The sequence below is a fragment of the Myodes glareolus genome, chromosome 14, assembly GCF_982192425.1.
Source record: "Myodes glareolus chromosome 14, mMyoGla1.1, whole genome shotgun sequence".
NCBI lineage: Eukaryota > Metazoa > Chordata > Mammalia > Rodentia > Cricetidae > Myodes > Myodes glareolus.
In genome coordinates, this window is record NC_142039.1 from 76054420 (window position 1) to 76072012 (window position 17593).

Here is a 17593-nt window from a genome sequence, read left to right on the forward strand (position 1 = left end):
TGTCTGCTGACTCAGTCCCTGCACCACGTGCAGCTCTCCCAGAATGGGGTGTAGGAGGACATTGTGCATCTGCTCCAATGATTACCTAGGGCCTTGTAATCTTGGGATCTCATCTTGTAATGAGAGAAGCTGGCTAATCTTCCAGAAGCCCTGGGTTCCAGAAGTTCTAGAAAGACACCAGCCTGGCTGTCTTCCTTGGGTTGTGTGTTTGGCCTATAACTTAGGCCAGGTTTGGCAAGCACAGCTCAGCCTTTCCTGGAATCTTGCCTTTATCTAGAAGCCAGCAGGAGTCCTGGCAGGCTCACAGTCCACACTGGGCAGAGCAAATGAAATTGCCCAAGTTTGTCAACAATTGCAGGCTGCCTGAGCTGGGACAGAGGGAGCTGCTGGCTCAGCGGGATGGGTGTTTGAGACTGAGGAAGTCTTCCCTCATGCAAGCTGAGCCCTGGGAGGGCTGAGATGAACTAGACCTGACAAGTGCTCGGGTCGTGTCTGGACTTGCACAGATGGAATTTTAAGCACATAAGACACCGCCATGCTGGTGCCAGGAAGCTAGCTTTCAAAGAGAGTTCTGTGGGTCTTGTAAAAACAGCAAGAACCCATGTCTTGGCAATGTGGTGTCCACTGCTTCTGACAGACAGGGAGGTGAGGCTTCTTAAAAAACAGCTGTGGAAGCTTCGTGCTGAGACAGGTGCATGAAACTAGGAGTAAGGATTAATGAGCTCTGTGTGCATGCGTGTGCATGTACATGTGTGAATGTGTGTGTGCGTGTATGTAAGTGTGCAAGTGTGGAGGGCCGCGACCACATTCTCCATTGCTTCAAGGAACAAAGGTAGAGATTGACCTCTGTGACCCCAAGGTGTGGCAGTACACGCCTTTAGTCCCAATGCCTGGGAGACAGAGGCAGATTGACCTCTGTGACCTCAAGGCGTGGTAGTACACGCCTTTGGTCCCAATGCCTGGGAAGCAGAGACAGGCAGATCTCTGTGAGTTCAAGGTGATGTAGCACACGCCTTTAATCCCAGCGCACGTGCTTGTTAACTCTCTACCGCTGCGTCCCTGCCTACTCCCGAGGCATCATCTGGGATAATGGGCAGTGGACCAATCCAAGAGTGACACGTCAGAAGCGAGGACTGTTTCCTTTATAAGGGCTGGGTTCCCCTCATTCTGGGTCTCCGCCATGTTGGCTGATGCTCGCTCTCCCAAGGGGCATTAAAGCTTTACTGCAGAAGTATCCTAAGTGCCCCGCGTCGTTCTTGCTGGCGAGGCCGAGCGAGGGGCATGCAAGTGTGTGCTTGTTCATGTGTATGAGTATGTATGTGTGTGTTCACCTGTATGTGAAAACTGTAAACCAATGCCAGTCCTCAGTCATTCTTCACCATATATGCGTGTGTGTCTGTGTGTGTGTATACATATATATTTAAGATTTATTTTCTTTTTAATTGTGAGAAGGGACAGCACTAGGTGACATGACTGCAATGCCTGAAAAGTCCAGAAGACAGCATTAGATCCTCTGGAGCTGGAGTTATAGCAGGGTGTGAGCTGCAGTTTGAAGCTGACAACTAAACCTGGATCCTCTGTGAGTAACCGGAGACTGATCGTTCACTTCCCAACTGCCCAGACCTGAATAATCACACAGAAACTATGTTAATTACAACACTGTTTGGCCAATGTCTCCGGCATATTTCTTGCTAGTTCCTACATCTTAAACTAACCCATTTCTATCCGTCTATGGATCACCATGAGGCTGTGACCTACTGGTAAGGTTTGTCAGCGTGTCCTTCTCCTTCGGTAGCTACGTGGCATCTCTTTGACTCCACCTACTCTCTTTCTATCTCTGTTCTGATTTCCTGCCTGGTTTTACTCTGCTAAGCCATTGGCCAAAACAGTTTCTTTATTAACCAATGGTAATAAAACATATTCACAGCATACAGAGGGTCATCCCACACCATCTGTGAGAGCAGCCAGTGTTCTAACTACTGAGTCCTGAGTCTTATTTTTCCAGACAAGGTTTCTCACTGAATCTGTAACTCACCAGTTCAGCTTTCTGGCTGGCCACTGAGCCCCAGGGGCAGCCTGCCTCGGTGTCCCAGGCATGGGCCTCTGCCACCTTCCTCATGTTATTGTCACATGAGGCACTCATGAGTTCTTCCCCGGCACTGGTGACGGACAGGTGCTTCTTACTGCCTACATATATGCAAATCATTAAAGGCAGCGGGCCATGGAAGTGCATACATGCTTGGAGTGTTCTATGACTCTGTTCTCTCACCTACTTCTTTGCACACCAGAGGCAAACAGGATGTTTTTTCTAGAAGGAGGAAGTGGAGTGAAAGCTTTGTTCTTCTGTCATTTGTATTATGAAAAATCTTGATTGCATACAGTATATAAGAGGGATTTTTACGTCATTTGTTATATTCCCCCAAACTGGAAAGCTGAAGGGGAAACCCTCTTGTTTCCCTCCTGGTGCTAGCTGACTTTCCCCTGTGGGGGTGACTGGAGGCTTCTCTGAGTGGTTTTCAGCATAGACAGCGGAAGAGAAGAGGTCCATGGTAACAGAGACCACTGGAGAATGGTTGCAATTAATGCTTGACTAACACATTTCATGACTTTTAAAACATGTCTTGGACAGTTCATAAGCCTGCTGGAGGAATTCCAAGTTAGTGATCATGCCAAGGTGTGATGGTTAGTATTGCTTATCTACTGGACAGAATCTACAGCCAAGTGAGAGCTGGGCCTCTTAGCATGTCTGTGGGACATTATCCTGACCACATTAATTGAGGTAGAAAGGCTTGCCCACTGTGGGCAGCATCATTCCCTGACTGGGATTCTGGACTCTTTATCCCCTTCTGGTACCTGATTGTGGATACTCCCACCATTATGGATTGTAAACCCCTCCCCTTACACTGATCCTGTCAGTGTATATTGTACCACAGCACTAGTAGAGGAAAGTAAAACACAGGCCAATTAAGAGTCTCAGCCCAAGGAGAACCTTTGAGAAGGTCACTATGACAACTGACTAGCATCCTGAAGGTACTTCCCCATGGGGTCTTCTGGGTCGAGTGTGGGTTGATGAGGGTGGTACCTCTGACATTGATGTCCTGTCATGAAGGAACTGCTCCATGAACGAGGTTCCCAGTGATACGTGGTCTCAGTCACAGACCCTACAGTATGACAGAGAATGAATTAAAATCAATTTATAAAAGAAACCAGACGGGAAACCTCTCCCCACGAAGGCTAACATATAACAGAGCATGTCCTAGAACTAGTGTGCCTTGTGCAAATGAGTCAAAAGCTGGGGATGCTGGGATATAAAAGCCTCAATCATTTGCATGGTGTTTGCCATTGATCCTCTGGCATTCCTCACAGCTCTGGCCCACTCAGTTCCCCTTGGAAGTGCCCCCTCTCACACACACTTAATAAGCTGTCTGTTCCTGCCACTATTCATGTGCTTCTCTTTTCGTCTTTGTCTTGGAACACAGGAACCTGGAATCACCATGAGCTCCCTGGGACTCAGACCCCCACTTATATCAACAGTGGTGCACCAGGGCTCTCTCTTTCCTCGGCTAGACCCTGCTGAATCTCTTCTCCTTGTACTAAAAGTTGTGATTACGCAGAACACCAAACCCACGCTTGTTGGCAAGTGCACAGGCTAAGCTAAACTCAAACCCAGAGTTTGACCCTGCTTTTACCCTGGCTCAGTCCCTTTGACGCCTCTGTTTCGTCCCCTCCACATAGGGCGGCTAAGATCTGCTCCTTGGACTCAGCCCAAGCAGTAAGTGCAGCACTGGCTTGCTCCCCCACACAGATGGGAGAGGACGCATGGGTTGTTCTGTCAGACCAATGACTCTTAAATTAACCACTCACCAACTGCTGCCCTACTTTAAATGGAACAATGCCATCCACCCACACCACCAACCTTCTGAGGGCAAGCTCGAACTGTAGCAGAGCTCCTGAGCTGAGAAATAGTGCCTGGTTCCTTTTCCAAACTTAAAAATAATAATAATAATAATAATGACGAAGAAAAAGAAAGAGAAATTACAGGCTTTCTTTCCCCTCCCACACCTCACAGACTGCACAATGCAGCTTCTCTCGGCTGTATTGGTTATATTGCCTCCCCCTTTCCTGCTCTCCCAGGCCAGCCCCTGCCTCGGGTCTTTGTTTGAGATGGTTCCCACTTTTCCTAAATTGTAGCATGTGATACACTGGGAGCAAGAGTACAGTCCTTTGTGAGTGCTAATTGCCCAGAACAATCTAGGGAACTTAAATTACATGAGCAAGTGATCACCTGAACAGGCCTAAACCCTGGTTCTCTGGGAGGATGGACATACGGACTTTCCTCCAGGGCTCCCTCTCACCTCGCTGCACATTGACAATGCAGTCACACAGAGGCTCTGGCCACATGGGCAAGCGTGCCCGCGAATGTCAGCATGAAAAGTCATCTTTTTGGGGGGAAAGGGAGGATCAAGACAGGGTTTCTCTATGTAGCCCTAGGTGTTCTAGAACTCACTTTGTAGACCAGGCTGGCCTTTTACTCACAGAGATCTGTCTGCCTCTGCCTCCTGAGTGCTGGGATTAAAGGTGGGAGTCACCATGCCCAGCTGGAAAGCCATCTTTATCGACACCACGAGGTCCCTTTAAATCTCTATTACAGCATTGCCTAGTTACAGTTACCAGATTTCCTCCTGGTATTTGGCCAGGCATAGCTTCTCATTCACCTTTGTATCCCTCTCCCCTGCACAGGATCTGATGCACAGTGAGCATGCTAACAGTGGCTACACTGGGTGAGCCACAGGCCACGGTGCACCGTCTCTATCCGAGGCGCACGTGCACGGGGTAGTGGGGATGGGAGGGTGGGGGGTTGATCACAGTTGACGGCAAGGGCAGCTGCGAGTGGCCAGGCTGAGAAGCTGAGCTTGTGCTCTCACTTTTAAAACAGGAAATGTCGCGAGAAGAAAGGAAAAGGAAGGGGAAGAGGCAGATGGTCACAAATACAGGGGAACCACATTCTGCAAAGATGCTGTCTTCGCCGTGTGAAAGTCAAAAGGAATATCCATTCTGCGACCTCTTTGGAATGTCAGCATTGCTGCATCTCTGGGAGAATGGAGACTGGGGCATCCCCTGTCATCATGCTGAATCTTGCATGGATTCCTCATGTTTGAGCACCACTCACCAATAGACCACCTGTCTCCGTCATCCCAGCACTGAGATTATAAACACTTGCCACCACTGCGGACATTTTTAAACATGTTCTGAGACCTGAACTCAGATCCTTAAGCCTGCAGAACAAGCACACTAGTGGCTGAGCTATCACCACAGCCACAATTCCCCCAAACGTTTCCAAGTTCTTTTTCTAAACCACTTCAAAGGGCTTCTTTATTGTTGCTATCACAGGCATGAGTGTCTCGGCACATATTTTCTGTGTCAGGTGTCCTGGGGCTGGAGTTACAGAGAGTTGTGAGCTGTGATGTGGATTCTGGGAATGGAGCCCCAGGTTCTCTGCAAAAGCAGCAAGTGTTTGTAACCACTGAGACATCTCTCTAGTCTCAAATACAATATTTGGCCTTGGTAGTCAGAGGCTATTACAGTGGGCTTTCTTGGGTTTAATGGTCACCCTAGTTTCATCATCCCAATAAATGTCTTCCAGAGACTTACAAGGGTCACTGCCTGAAGCCTTGGGGAGCACCCATGGCAGGGTTAAAGAGACAGGGACACCACCCCAGTAAGACTAGGGGGTAGAAATGAAGCCAACGTGAACTATTCCCGAATGGCCCGGTGGAAATGGACTCTGTTTGGAACAGTTAACACTTCCTTTCTTCTGTTTCTGCCTTCTAATTGGGAGTGTCTGTCTGATGCCTAACACACTATCTCATGTCAAAAACATGAATTCCTCTGATTTTGTGAGTTCGAAGCTAGAAAGGGATTTTACCATAGGAATGAGCTCTGCCTAGAGTCTCACCAACATCTAATTAACGTGAGACTCGGAATTCCAAGCTTTAAACTTTCTAAGTGTCCAAGAATGGACACAGGAACTAACTAGGACTTTTGAATGCATTCAGCATTCAAGCATATGCATTTGGTGGTGCCAAGAACAGAATGTCATACACTAAATATCCCCTACTCCTTGTATGTGGAGACTCAGTCTCCCGTAAGACAGTGTGAGGAAGGGGTGGGTATATTAAAAGGAGTCTGAAAACCCCTATGACAGTGTATGTGTCTGTACTGATTATCCTCCCCTCAGTTTCTGTAACAAATGCTTAGCCAAGCCACAGATGGGGGAGGGAATTATTTTGACTCAGAGTTTAAGAGAATATGACTCCATTGTGGCATGTTATGTCCAAGTTTCTGGTCCCCAAAAGAATTCATGGAGTGGATTTCCAACGCAAATTACATGAGGGTTTTTAATATTTAAACTCGAGTTTGGACCAACACCTTTCTAGCACCCCAGCATGGTGGGTGCAGAGAGTGTGGCAGGGAGCCCTGGGAGGGAAGAACTTTTACAGGGGAAATGCTGTAACCAGAGGAGCTCTTCTGTCGTCTTGGGATTGGGTAAGGAGGGCATAGGGTAAGGTAGTTTCTGAAACCACTGGTCAGTTTGGGGGCTCAAAACCTAACAAAGAGCCATAAATTACTGACAAGGTATCTTCAAGGACAGAATGCCTCCGAGGAACACCTGGACATTGCTAAATTTTATGGCCCTGTTCCTTAGCTCCTTAATTGGCTATTTTTAGGGTATCTGTTCAAATCTTTGTTATTGTTATACATCTCTGGAGCTGAGATCTTCCCCATCCCCAGCTCATTATATGACTTAAGATGAAGCCCCTGCTTTAAAATGGAGTTTGCAAAGTCAGATCCCCACAGGCAGCAAAGCACTGGCAGGTAGGATGTCTCCATCCCTGGCAGAGGGGATTCACAGTGTGACTTATTGCATTCTGTTAGATCAGGAACCAGACAGCAGAGGGCTCAGCAGAACCAAAAGTCCATATCAACTTCAAGGCCTGACCCCGGTAATCCACTCCTGCCACTGAGGCCATGATCCCTAAAGTCCTACAACCTGCTAAAGAACATCACCAGCTAGGGGTGGAGAGTGCAGACATGAGTGTTGGGGGAGGGAGTGCTTGTTTTGTTCCCAGCCGCCCGGCTAGATTAGACCCGAAATAATCACTCAGATACTGTATTAATTAAAACATTGCTTGGCCCATTGGCTCTAGCTTCTTATTGGCTAACTTACATATTAATCTGTAAATGGAGACTGCTCATTCATTTTTCAGCCACTGAGACTTAAATAATCACACAGAAACTATATTAATTATAACACTATTTGACCAATAGCTCAAGCATATTCCTAGCTAGCTCTTACATCTTAAATTAACCCATTTCTATTTATCTATGTATCACCATGAGGCTGTGGCCTACCGGTGAAGTTCTTTTTCCTTCGACAGCTACATGGCCTCTCCCTGACTCTGCCTACTGTCTCTCTATATCTCTTCCAACCTGGATATTTTCTGCCCTCCATAGACTAAAGCAGTTACTTTATTAGCCAATGATAATAAAACATATTCATAGCATACAGAGGGGAATCCCCCATCACTATCTGTGGGCTCCATGACCTCAATCAAGCCCAGGAACACTTGTCTGGGCTTGGCTTGAGATTCAAATTAGCTCAACTTTAAGAGACAATGCTATTTGCATTTTCAGAATGGATTATTATTTGCTTTGTTAAGGTTTAAGGGTACTTTCTCTTTTGTGGAATTGGAGGAAAAAAAATCTCTTTATTTTTACAAATTCATTGAGGCTTCAGGGCATCTGCTGTTGTTGAAAGACACTTCAGTCAATTCTCAATGGTGGCTTATTTAAATAACTAAAAATTAAAAGGAAAAACAAATGCTTTGGGTTTTGTGAAAAGTTAGAGTTGAAAAAAAAAGTCAAACCAACTGTCATTTCTCCGTCCCCACCAATCTGCCGGGTCCACAAAACTCCTGGACAGTGATGGGCATTGTTCTGATTTCCTCAAGGCAGGAACTGCAGTGTGATGGGCTGAACCACTTCCCCTGTCTCTGCAGGAAATGTCACTAGCACTACATAAGCAAGATTTCTGTCACTTTGTGTCTCGAGTTCCGGGGCTCTTCTCTAACAATGTCTGACACCTGTCAGCTTACCAGACAAACCATCAGGGTAACAGACAGCCCAGGCGTGGCAGGAGAGCCTTCCAGGAGGAAGAAGACTTGTGGAGGAAGCGAAGAGACCTCGGCGCTTCAGAAGCAAGCCTTCATGTAGGAGACAACATGGAAGTATCTGGGGCAGTTTCACAGCCGTCGAATACACCAACTCCTTTAAAATGCTCGCTGAGGACTGGCAGGATGGCTCGCTGGGTGGGAGAGTTTGCTGTACAAGCAAGAGGATCTGAGTTCAAATCCCCAGCACTCAAACCTGGGTTTGACCTTGCACCTTGTAACCCCAGCACTGTGATGGGGAGAGACAGGGGCTGGGGCTCCTCTCTGATGTCTGGTAGAGTTTGGAAGTAGACCGGACTGATCCTCAGTTGTTTTTTTTTTCCTTGGGAACCTCTTTTCCTGCTCCGGTCACACTGCTTGTTAAGATGTTTATTTCCCAAGAAGCCTGTATGGACCTGACCTAGGCCCTCTGCACATAAGTTACAGTTGTGTAGCTTGGTCTTCTTATGGGACTCCTAACAGTGCGAGCAGGGACCATCTCTGACTCTGTTGCCTGCTTTTGGGACCCTTTCCTCATACCGGGTTGCCTCATCCAGCCTTAATAAAAGAGGAGGTGCCTAGTCTCACTGTAACTTGATATACCATGACTGGTTGATATCCCCAGGAGGCCTGCCCTTTTCTGAAGAGAAACAGAGGAGGAGTGAATGGGGGCAGGGACAGAGAGGGGAGATGGGGAACAGATTGGGAGGAGTGGAAGGAGGGGAAACTGGAGCAGAGAAGTAAATAAATAAATAAATAATCAAAAAGCTATTTATTGCCTTTTTGATTTAATTTTGATAAATAATATATGTCTAATGATTTGCTCATTTCTTCTAGATTGGTTTTTCTATTTTGGAAGATAAGTTTTTAAAGTAATCCTTAATGATTCTCTAGATTTCATTGGTATATGTTATAATAGCCATATTTTTTAAATACTTGCTTATTTTTACTTTATGTGTACGGGTATGAATATTTTGCCCGCATGTACATCTGTGCCCATACATGCAGGCCAGAAGAGGGCATCCTGTTCCCTGGATCTGGAATTACAGATGTGTGAGGCACCATATGGGTTCTGGGAACTAAACCCAGGTCTTCTGCAAAAGCAGTAAATGCTCTTCACTATTGAGAGTCTCTCTGGTCCCTACAATTGCTGCATTTTCTTTTTGTAACAAAAGATTGTAGCAAATGGAGTGTTCTTTTTCTTAATATGTGCCAGCTTTTCTTACCTCCTCTGGCTAATTTTAGCTTAAAGTTTCTGTGGTGAGATAGCAAAACAGGTGCACTGGTTTGCTTTTAGCGTCTGCTTACTTGACAAATTGAATTCATCATTTCACTTGACGTGTGTGAATGTCTCTGTCAGGGAGGTTTGCTTCCTGGAGACAGCGCGTAGAAGGGTCAGTCTTATAACGCTGTCACTGTAATTCTGAGCTTTTAATTTGAGATTTAGGGCCTTTTACAGTTAGGGTCATTTAGAGAGATTTGTAGATCTCCAAAACTTTATTGGTTATTTTTATAGTTGGTTGAGCTGTTCCTTCTGTTCTTTCTTCCCTGTTTGCATTAGTTTTGCTGGGTCCTGTGAGGCATGATGGAGAGTTTCTTAATGCTTCATTTCTCATGGTTTTCTCTCATGAAATTTAATCTTTCATGTGGTCTTGTGACTGGTTTACCTCAGGCTTCTGGTACCGGTTTCCCATCTCAACACTCACTGCCCTTCATGACTTCTTGTGCCCTATTATTGGTGGATTTGAAAAATTAAGGTTTTTTTTTTTTTTGTAAAGGTCATGACATTTCAAGTGGGAAAAGATACCCACCCTTGTCATCCACCCGTCTTAACCAGGAGACATGTGCCTCCATCTCCTTACACACAAACAAAAAGTACTCTTAATGCCCACTATTCAAGATATAAATTGTAAATAACCAATAAATGTGAAGTCCAAGGCATGCTGCTGGCAAATATGCTCGTAATATTCTGTCCCCTTTAACTTTATGAATTAACTAATCATAATTCAGGGGTGTCGCTTTGTCCACATGCTCAGTCCATTTTCTTCATAAAGAGTAAACAATAATGGAATTAAACAGCAATGCTTTGCTGTTACTGTTCAGTTTCCTAGCTTTTATACTGTAATACCAACTGCAAGGAGTAGAAATCGCATTCAACTTGAATTCATAACACACAAACCAGCACTTGCCAGAGCTAGGGATAATTTCAATTATCTCTTATTTTGACACTTAGAACATTACATTAGAAATGCCTCCCATTCTCTCAGAACCAAGTAATGAGCGGATCCAAAGGGGGAAAAGGAATCTAGTCTTCACGTCTTGCGTTTTTGACTTTAGGTTCAGTGCTTGCCTCTAGCCGCTAGCTGCTCTGCACCCGCTCCTACTCCTGGTGCTGGAGAGACAGCAACTACAGACAAGCTCCCCTTTTGTTGTCTTCTACAGAAATCGATAAGAATGCAATTTGAACAAGGTATGATTTTAATCAGTGCTGCCTCGAATATAGTGCCAGGGAAACTCTGGGTCAAAGAATTGGAGTTGGCCAGAGCCACACCAGGAGCTTGTGCTCCTGAGGCACAGGTTTAAACGGCTGGGAGAACAATGTAGCTGTGAGTAGATTGGGGCATTCTCTTTTCGCTTCCGCTGGCTCACCTGGGGAAAAAAAAGTACTTATACAATGTCAAGGGCATTTCCCCTGAAGGAGAAAGGAAACCTGTAAGCCAGCCACTCACCAGAGCGTGGGAGACTGGTTGGGCTCAGGACTTGTTTCTGTCTGGGCCTGGCACACAAAAAGCCTAAGCTGTACACTGTGTCCATCCTCAGTGTTTGAAATTTTGAAATCCTCGGTGACCAGGTCCAGTGTAGGCAGCTGCGGAGGAGCTGGGAAAGCCAGGCCTGGCCCAGGTAACGCAGGGGAATGGTCTTGGAGTCACTTCGGGCAAACCAGATGCAAGAAAGGGACTGGTTCCAAAAGCAGAAATGGGGACAAGCCTGCTGGGTCATAGTTCACTCTGCCAGCTCTTGCCAGGCCCTCTGGGCTTGACTGGGGCACAGGCAGAAGTGGCTGACCCTGCCTTCAAAGTTGTAACTGTGAAATCAGAGCTGGGTGTTTTATGCAGTGATATGTTTTTTATTATTGTTGTTGTTACTTTTATTTGTTTGACGTTTTTATTCAGTATGCAGGAGTGAGGAGAGGCCAGAGGACAGCTTTGGGGAACTGGTTCTTTCTGTCCCCTGTGGGCTTCTAGGATAAAATCCAAGTCATGCCTCGTTATAAGCACACGTATCTGCTGAGCCATCTTGCCGCCCCCTCATCTGTTCTTAATCTTAGGGAATGGACGCACAATTATAGGCATCCACAGAAAGAAAACCAGCTTGCCCAGTCAAGTGGCCTGCAGAATGTCATCCACAAGTGACAGAAATGGGGGAGATCAAGAAAGTCACTGCAGCGGGCCAGACCAAAGATGTAGATAGAGTGTGCTTGGTGTGGGTTTCTGTGAACGTGTTGAACTAACACTGTTCTGTGAACTAACACTGGGCGAGGAGAGCACAAACCCTGACCCCCACCCCGCACCCACCTTCCACCAAGAAAGAACCTGACCAACCACACTCTAATGTTCTAAGAAATTTTACATCTTTACCCAGTGCCCACCTGGGATGTGGGCAAAGACAGGGGTGGTTAATAAATAACACTGCCGAAGAGGAAGGCAAACCTGGATACAAAGTAACTCTGGTGACCTCCAAACAGCACACACTAGCCCGAGGCGCCCTGAATGAAATCTGGGAGAGTGAAGTCACAGCCCCAGATCGGTCTGGCATCCAGGCCACTGAGTTCATTCCTCAGAGACAGGCCCAGCCAAGCGTTCAGCATCCAACCTTGGGCCCCATAACTGAAACTAGGAAGCTCTGAAAGCAAACGCGGATGAGCCTGCCTTGAGTCGTTAGCCTCCTCTGGGCAATGGCTGGAAATGATTTCAGAGTGATAAAGCTCTGGAAGGGATGTGGAAAGCTTCAATTTGAGCTGCAACGTTCTATAAAGGAGAGAGCCTCAAGTCCATCTCCTCTTGCTAAATAACACAGAAGCTACAAATCCATCTTTCCCACACGATCCTCAAGAGGGGACTAAGTGGGGAAAACAGGATGAAATGTAAATATTAACAGTCTGCTTTCTGTCGGTGTGAGAGCATGACCAAACACAACTTAGGGAGGGAGGAAAGGGCTTATTTCAGCTTAACAATTTACAGTCCCTCATAGACGGGAGTCAGGACAGAAACCTGGAGGCCAGAGCTGATGCAGAGACCAGGGAGGAGTGCTGCTTATTGACTTGTTCACCATGGATTGCTCAGTCTGTTTTCTTCTAGAACCTAGGACCACCAGCCCAGGGGTGGCACTATTCACAGGGCGTTGGGTCCTCCTCCATCTACTAGCAAATAAGAAAACACCTCACAAGCCATTCTGAGGATGGTAATTCTTCAACTGAGGTTCTCTCTGCCCTGGTGACCCCACTTTGTGTCAAGCTGACAAAAAATTAACCAGCACATTTGTAGCACAGTATTTGACTTTACAGATCAGGAAGCTGGGAATGGATCCAGCTGTACCACGCTTGGGCACACCTCCAGAGGACTCTGCATCCTACCGTGGATATTCTCACTCATCTGTGTTCATTGCTGCTCTATTCATAATAATCAGAAATTGAAGACAGCCTTGATCGAAGTCCAGATGTATTAACCAAAATAATTAAAATTAAAATAACCAGAAAAATGTAAGTAAAATATAATTGGCCTGTTATGTCTAAATGAATTACTATGTTCTTTTAGAAACGAACATTTCAAGGTTACTCTGACCTTCATCTAACTTTGATATCGACGATGGTCTTTGTGGGTTTGTCCTTAAAACCTCTGTATTCCTGAGCTTGGGTAAGAAGAGACTTTGCGGAGACTCAAGCCCACTCTTGTCTGGCCACCAATGAAAAGGTCTCAAAACCTTTAATTGGCTTAATCAACATGATTGTCAATAACTATTTGGCTCATATTGGCAGGGTTCATTTCAAAAGGCTAACTTTGGGTAGTTGGTGTTCTCCCTCCCATTGTTAAGATAAGGTCTCTTGTTTCTGCCGCTGTGCTGTGCACTCTCGGCTAGCTCTCTGATTGCCTTTGTGGGAGTACTGGGATTACAGATGTGGGCTACCACATCTAGCTTTCTGGTCGTGTTCTGGGGATCGGAAGCATGTCTTCAGGATTGCTGGGCTAGAGCTTTTAAACAGGGAGGCATCTCTCCACCTGTACACTGACCCATCTCCTCCATCCACACACTGACCCATCATCTCCTCCATCCACACTGACCCGTCTCCCCCTCTGTCCACAATGACCAATCATCTCCTCTCCTCCATCCACACACTGTACCATCTCCTCCATCCACACACTGACCAATCATCTCCTCCATCCACACTGACCCGTCTCCCCCTCCGTCCACACACTGGCCTGTCATCTCCTCCATCCACAATGACCAATCATCTCCTCTCCTCCATTCACACACTGACCCACCTCCTCCATCCACACACTGACCCATCATCTCCTCCATCCACACACTGACCCATCTCTTCCATCCACACACTGACCTGTCTCTGGGGAGTTCAGCTCCACAAACACCTTGGCAAACGCTCTTTGTCTTTTGCCTGGAAACAAGCACATGCTCAGAGGTGCTGACTTTCAGTGGGGTGCAGCAAGGGGAGCCCATCCTGAGGCAGAGTGTGACCTCAAGCTGGAATACAACACGCTCTGCTCTCGTGGCAGTCTCAAGTTTAAGATCAGCGCTGACAATGACTAGGGAAGGCCTGACTTTGTGGTGGTGTGCAGGCAGGTCAGCATCGCTCTTTCCAAAGGGTTTTCCGATACACACTAGAGAAAAGTGGAGAGCCGTGAGAAAATAGAACAAATATTTGGAGGTACAACAACAAGGTTAAAACATAACTCAGGCTCAGACTCAGGCCTCTTCAGAGTCTGTCAAGGAACATAAAAATATAGACAAGACAGGAGCAGTAAAAAAAAAAAGAGATGGGTATGGCTGGCAGGGATGTGGTAAAAGTCTTCAAATTCTAGCTATCTTAACAATATATTCTGAGACACACCTACAGACTGCAATGCTCTGGGGGTCAAAGCCTGGGACTTCCTGGCTCTGTCAGGCCATTAGAACATCGCTTCCTCTAGAGTTTTTTAGGTGTCTTAGTTTCTTTTCAATTGCTGTGACAAATCACCGTGATCAAAGCAACTTCTAAAAGAAAGAGTTTCTTGGGGTCCCACGGTTCAGACAATGAGGCCGTCGCCATCATGGAGGACAGCACATCAGCAGGCAGGCAGGCGTGGTTCTGGAACAGTAGGCAAGAGCTCACATTCTCATGAAGAAGAGGAGGCAAGGAAAGAGCTAGCTAGTATGGGCTTTTGAAACCCTTAAGTTCACTCCCAGTGGCATGCCTTCTCCAACAGGCTACACTGCTTAATCCTTCCCAAACAGTTGCACCAGTTGGGGACCAAATATTAAAACCATGAGACTACATAGGCAATTCTCATTCATATCATCAGAGCAGGTCATCCAATTGTCAATGGAGTTCAGCAGCCTTTCTTGAATCCAGTCTGTGGATGAGGATGCAAACAATATTATTCCTTCACACCCATCACCATGGGAGAGGCAAAGGTTCAAGGCTTCCCTCTACAAGCTAAGGAGCAAAGAGAGGAAACAAGGTTTGTAAATGCAAATTGTAAACCAGTGTAGGTTCAAGGCCAATAAACCTGCCACAGGAGAGATGACCCCAGGTCTGCAGAGGTGCTCCAGCAGAAGAGCATTATGTGATTTCTGTCGTGCTGGAAGAGTTAGCAGGAGCTAGGGAGACAGGAAGTTGTAGCTGAGCCTTCTCATTTATTTCAAAAAACATTGTCTTTTCTGGGATTAAAGTTGCAAGCAAGCATTTATAGTGTCTCTGCAAACCAACTGGGTCCATCTGTGGATCTTGTTAAAGATGAGAGATGGAGACTTTGACAAAGATTTCCAATGTCTAGGAGAGAATCCAGACATAAGCTCTGGAAGCACAAATGGCTGAGAGCACAGCAAAGCCACATGGGACTGGGGGGGGCAGCTTTTTTCTCTGGAATCTGCCGGAGTCCAGACAGCCCTTCTCTTAGCCCTAGCACTGTACCATCTCAGACAGTTTGGCTAGCTCATTCCAAGGACTATATAAATTCCAGAAAGGATGGACCTGTCACAATATTTATGTGAGCCCAGCAATTTCAAGCTGTTCATTAACATGGCTTTTTCCATCTCAGTTTGCTGTGTAAGACCCATAATTAATCTTCCAATAGCTATCTATCTATCTATCTATCTACCTACCTACCTACCTGATGTGGGACCCCCTTCTGTGTGCTGTGAATATGTCTTATTACCATTGGTTAATAAAGAAGCTGCTTTGGGCCTATGGCAGCACAGAATAGAGCAAGGAGGGAACTCCAAGCAGAGATAGAGGAGAAAAGAAGGTGGAGTCAGATAGAGGCCATGTAGCTGCCAAAGGAGAAAGACGCCTGCCCACTGGAACCTTACCAATAAACCACAAGACATGTGGTAAAATATAAAATATTAGACATGGGTTAATTTAAGATATAAGAGCTATTTAGAAATATGCCTAAACTATTGATACAATAGTATTGGGATTAATATAACTTCTGTGTGATTATTTTGGGTCTGCGCAGCTGGGAAAACGAATCAGCAGCCTCCCATTATACCTACCTACCTATGTATTTTATTATTTATTGAGGCTGGGAAGCTGTGCACCCTTGTGCAAAATGGAGAAGCCAGAGGACAGCTTTCAGGGGTTGGTTCTCTCCCACTGCTTTGTGGGTCCTGGAGATGGCGCTCAGGTGGTCAGACTTGGAGATGAGCGTGTTAACCCACCAAGTCATCTGCCCAGCCTAATAATTCGTCTCAGCTGAATAGAAAATCTTTACAAAAGAAAGATTCCTGATACAGCTATCACCCAAGGATCTACAATTCACTGGTGGGAAATACCCTTCTTTCATTCTTATGGTTCTTCAGTTTCAGACAGCCAAAAGACCAAGTTAATTTATATTAAACTGGAGTCTATTGGTGTTTATTGACCCACAGGTTGAGAAGCAGGGCTAAAAAAACAGATACCACCAGGAGACCGTTGGCCTCTCTGGTTTGTCATTTATTAGCCTTTGGTTTAGTCCAGGGCTGGGAAAGGAGCCAATGTGGGATCTTTTGGTTAAAGCAGGAGAAAATGTCAGTGCATCTCAGTACTGTTCACAACAGCTGAGTTCCAGAATTCCCTCTGGTGTGCACCAGGAGGAATGGCTAAGGATGTGAGACAGGCGCACAGTGTGTCTACTCAGCCACAAAGAAGGGTAAAACTGTGCCGTCTTCAGGATCTGATCCAAATGCATCGTATAACCCTAGGAAATTCTCAAAGGATTAAAAAAAATGTTATTTTAGAAATAAAATGTTTTTACAAAATCCATTATTATATAAAGAGTACCCACCAGTTGAAACATCAGCAGCGCGTGGGTCCTGCGCCTGCAGGTCCATTCTACACTGAGCCTCTGCAACTCTACTGTTCCCCACTGACAAAGGTCCGAGTCAAGGCTGTGTGCTCCAGAGTGATACCCACTCTCAGCCAACACCAGGGGAAGAGGGTGGTCGGCTTTGACTGTTGAGTAATGAAATTGTCTGTCTTTCTCACAAGATGGGTTGTCATTTCAGGACATATTCTTATGTACTTGGCACCAGTGATTCAGTCAAAGAAAAGATTTTTACGTGGAAACTGACTTACTTGTCAGTGTTGCTTATAAGTCCTTGTTTCTGTTGCTCCGATGTGACAGAACAGCAGGATGCTGCACTGAAAGAGACACCAGTTGCCCTGGAGTTGATGATATTCAGGACCAGCAAAAATGGATGGGGAACATGAAAGATGTATGAGATCATAAAAGTCATAAAGACAAGACTCACAGAACCTGTTAAGAGTCAAAGTATAATGGTTTATGAATGATGAAATATCTTTTAATGGGTAAAATTAAAAACCCATTCTAAATGAGCTGAAATGTCGACAAAATTATAACAATGGAGACTCATATTTCTTTCCTTGTCAAACAGGTAGATCAAGAGAATAAGGAGTCAAAACTCAAGCTTGTAGGTCTTCAAAAAGCTTTCTCTTTTTTTCTTTCTTTCTTTGTTTCCTTTCTTTTTAAATTTTCGAGACAGTATTTCTCTGTGTAGCTCTGGTTGTTCTGGAACTCACTCTGTAGACCAGGCTGTCCTCAAACTCACAGAGATCCTCCTGCCTCTGCCTCCCTAAATGCTGAGATTAAAGAAGTGTACCACCACTA

At 45.8% G+C, this 17593-nt stretch overlaps 3 long non-coding RNA genes across 3 annotated transcripts; 2 read left to right on the top strand and 1 right to left on the bottom strand.

The window, feature by feature from the left end:
• The first annotated feature begins 281 nt into the window (after positions 1 to 281).
• On the top strand, positions 282 to 6197 carry LOC125408967 (uncharacterized). Its single transcript, XR_007234644.3, has 3 exons — positions 282 to 645; positions 1453 to 1579; positions 4937 to 6197. It is a non-coding gene; the product is annotated as an uncharacterized LOC125408967 (long non-coding RNA).
• A 4363-nt stretch (positions 6198 to 10560) lies between these two features.
• LOC125408966 (uncharacterized) lies at positions 10561 to 17593 on the top strand. Its single transcript, XR_007234643.3, has 3 exons — positions 10561 to 10680; positions 12775 to 12969; positions 17090 to 17593. It is a non-coding gene; the product is annotated as an uncharacterized LOC125408966 (long non-coding RNA).
• On the bottom strand, positions 10671 to 11414 carry LOC146892125 (uncharacterized). Its single transcript, XR_015005249.2, has 2 exons — positions 10940 to 11414; positions 10671 to 10859 (listed from the first exon to the last, which is right to left on the bottom strand). It is a non-coding gene; the product is annotated as an uncharacterized LOC146892125 (long non-coding RNA).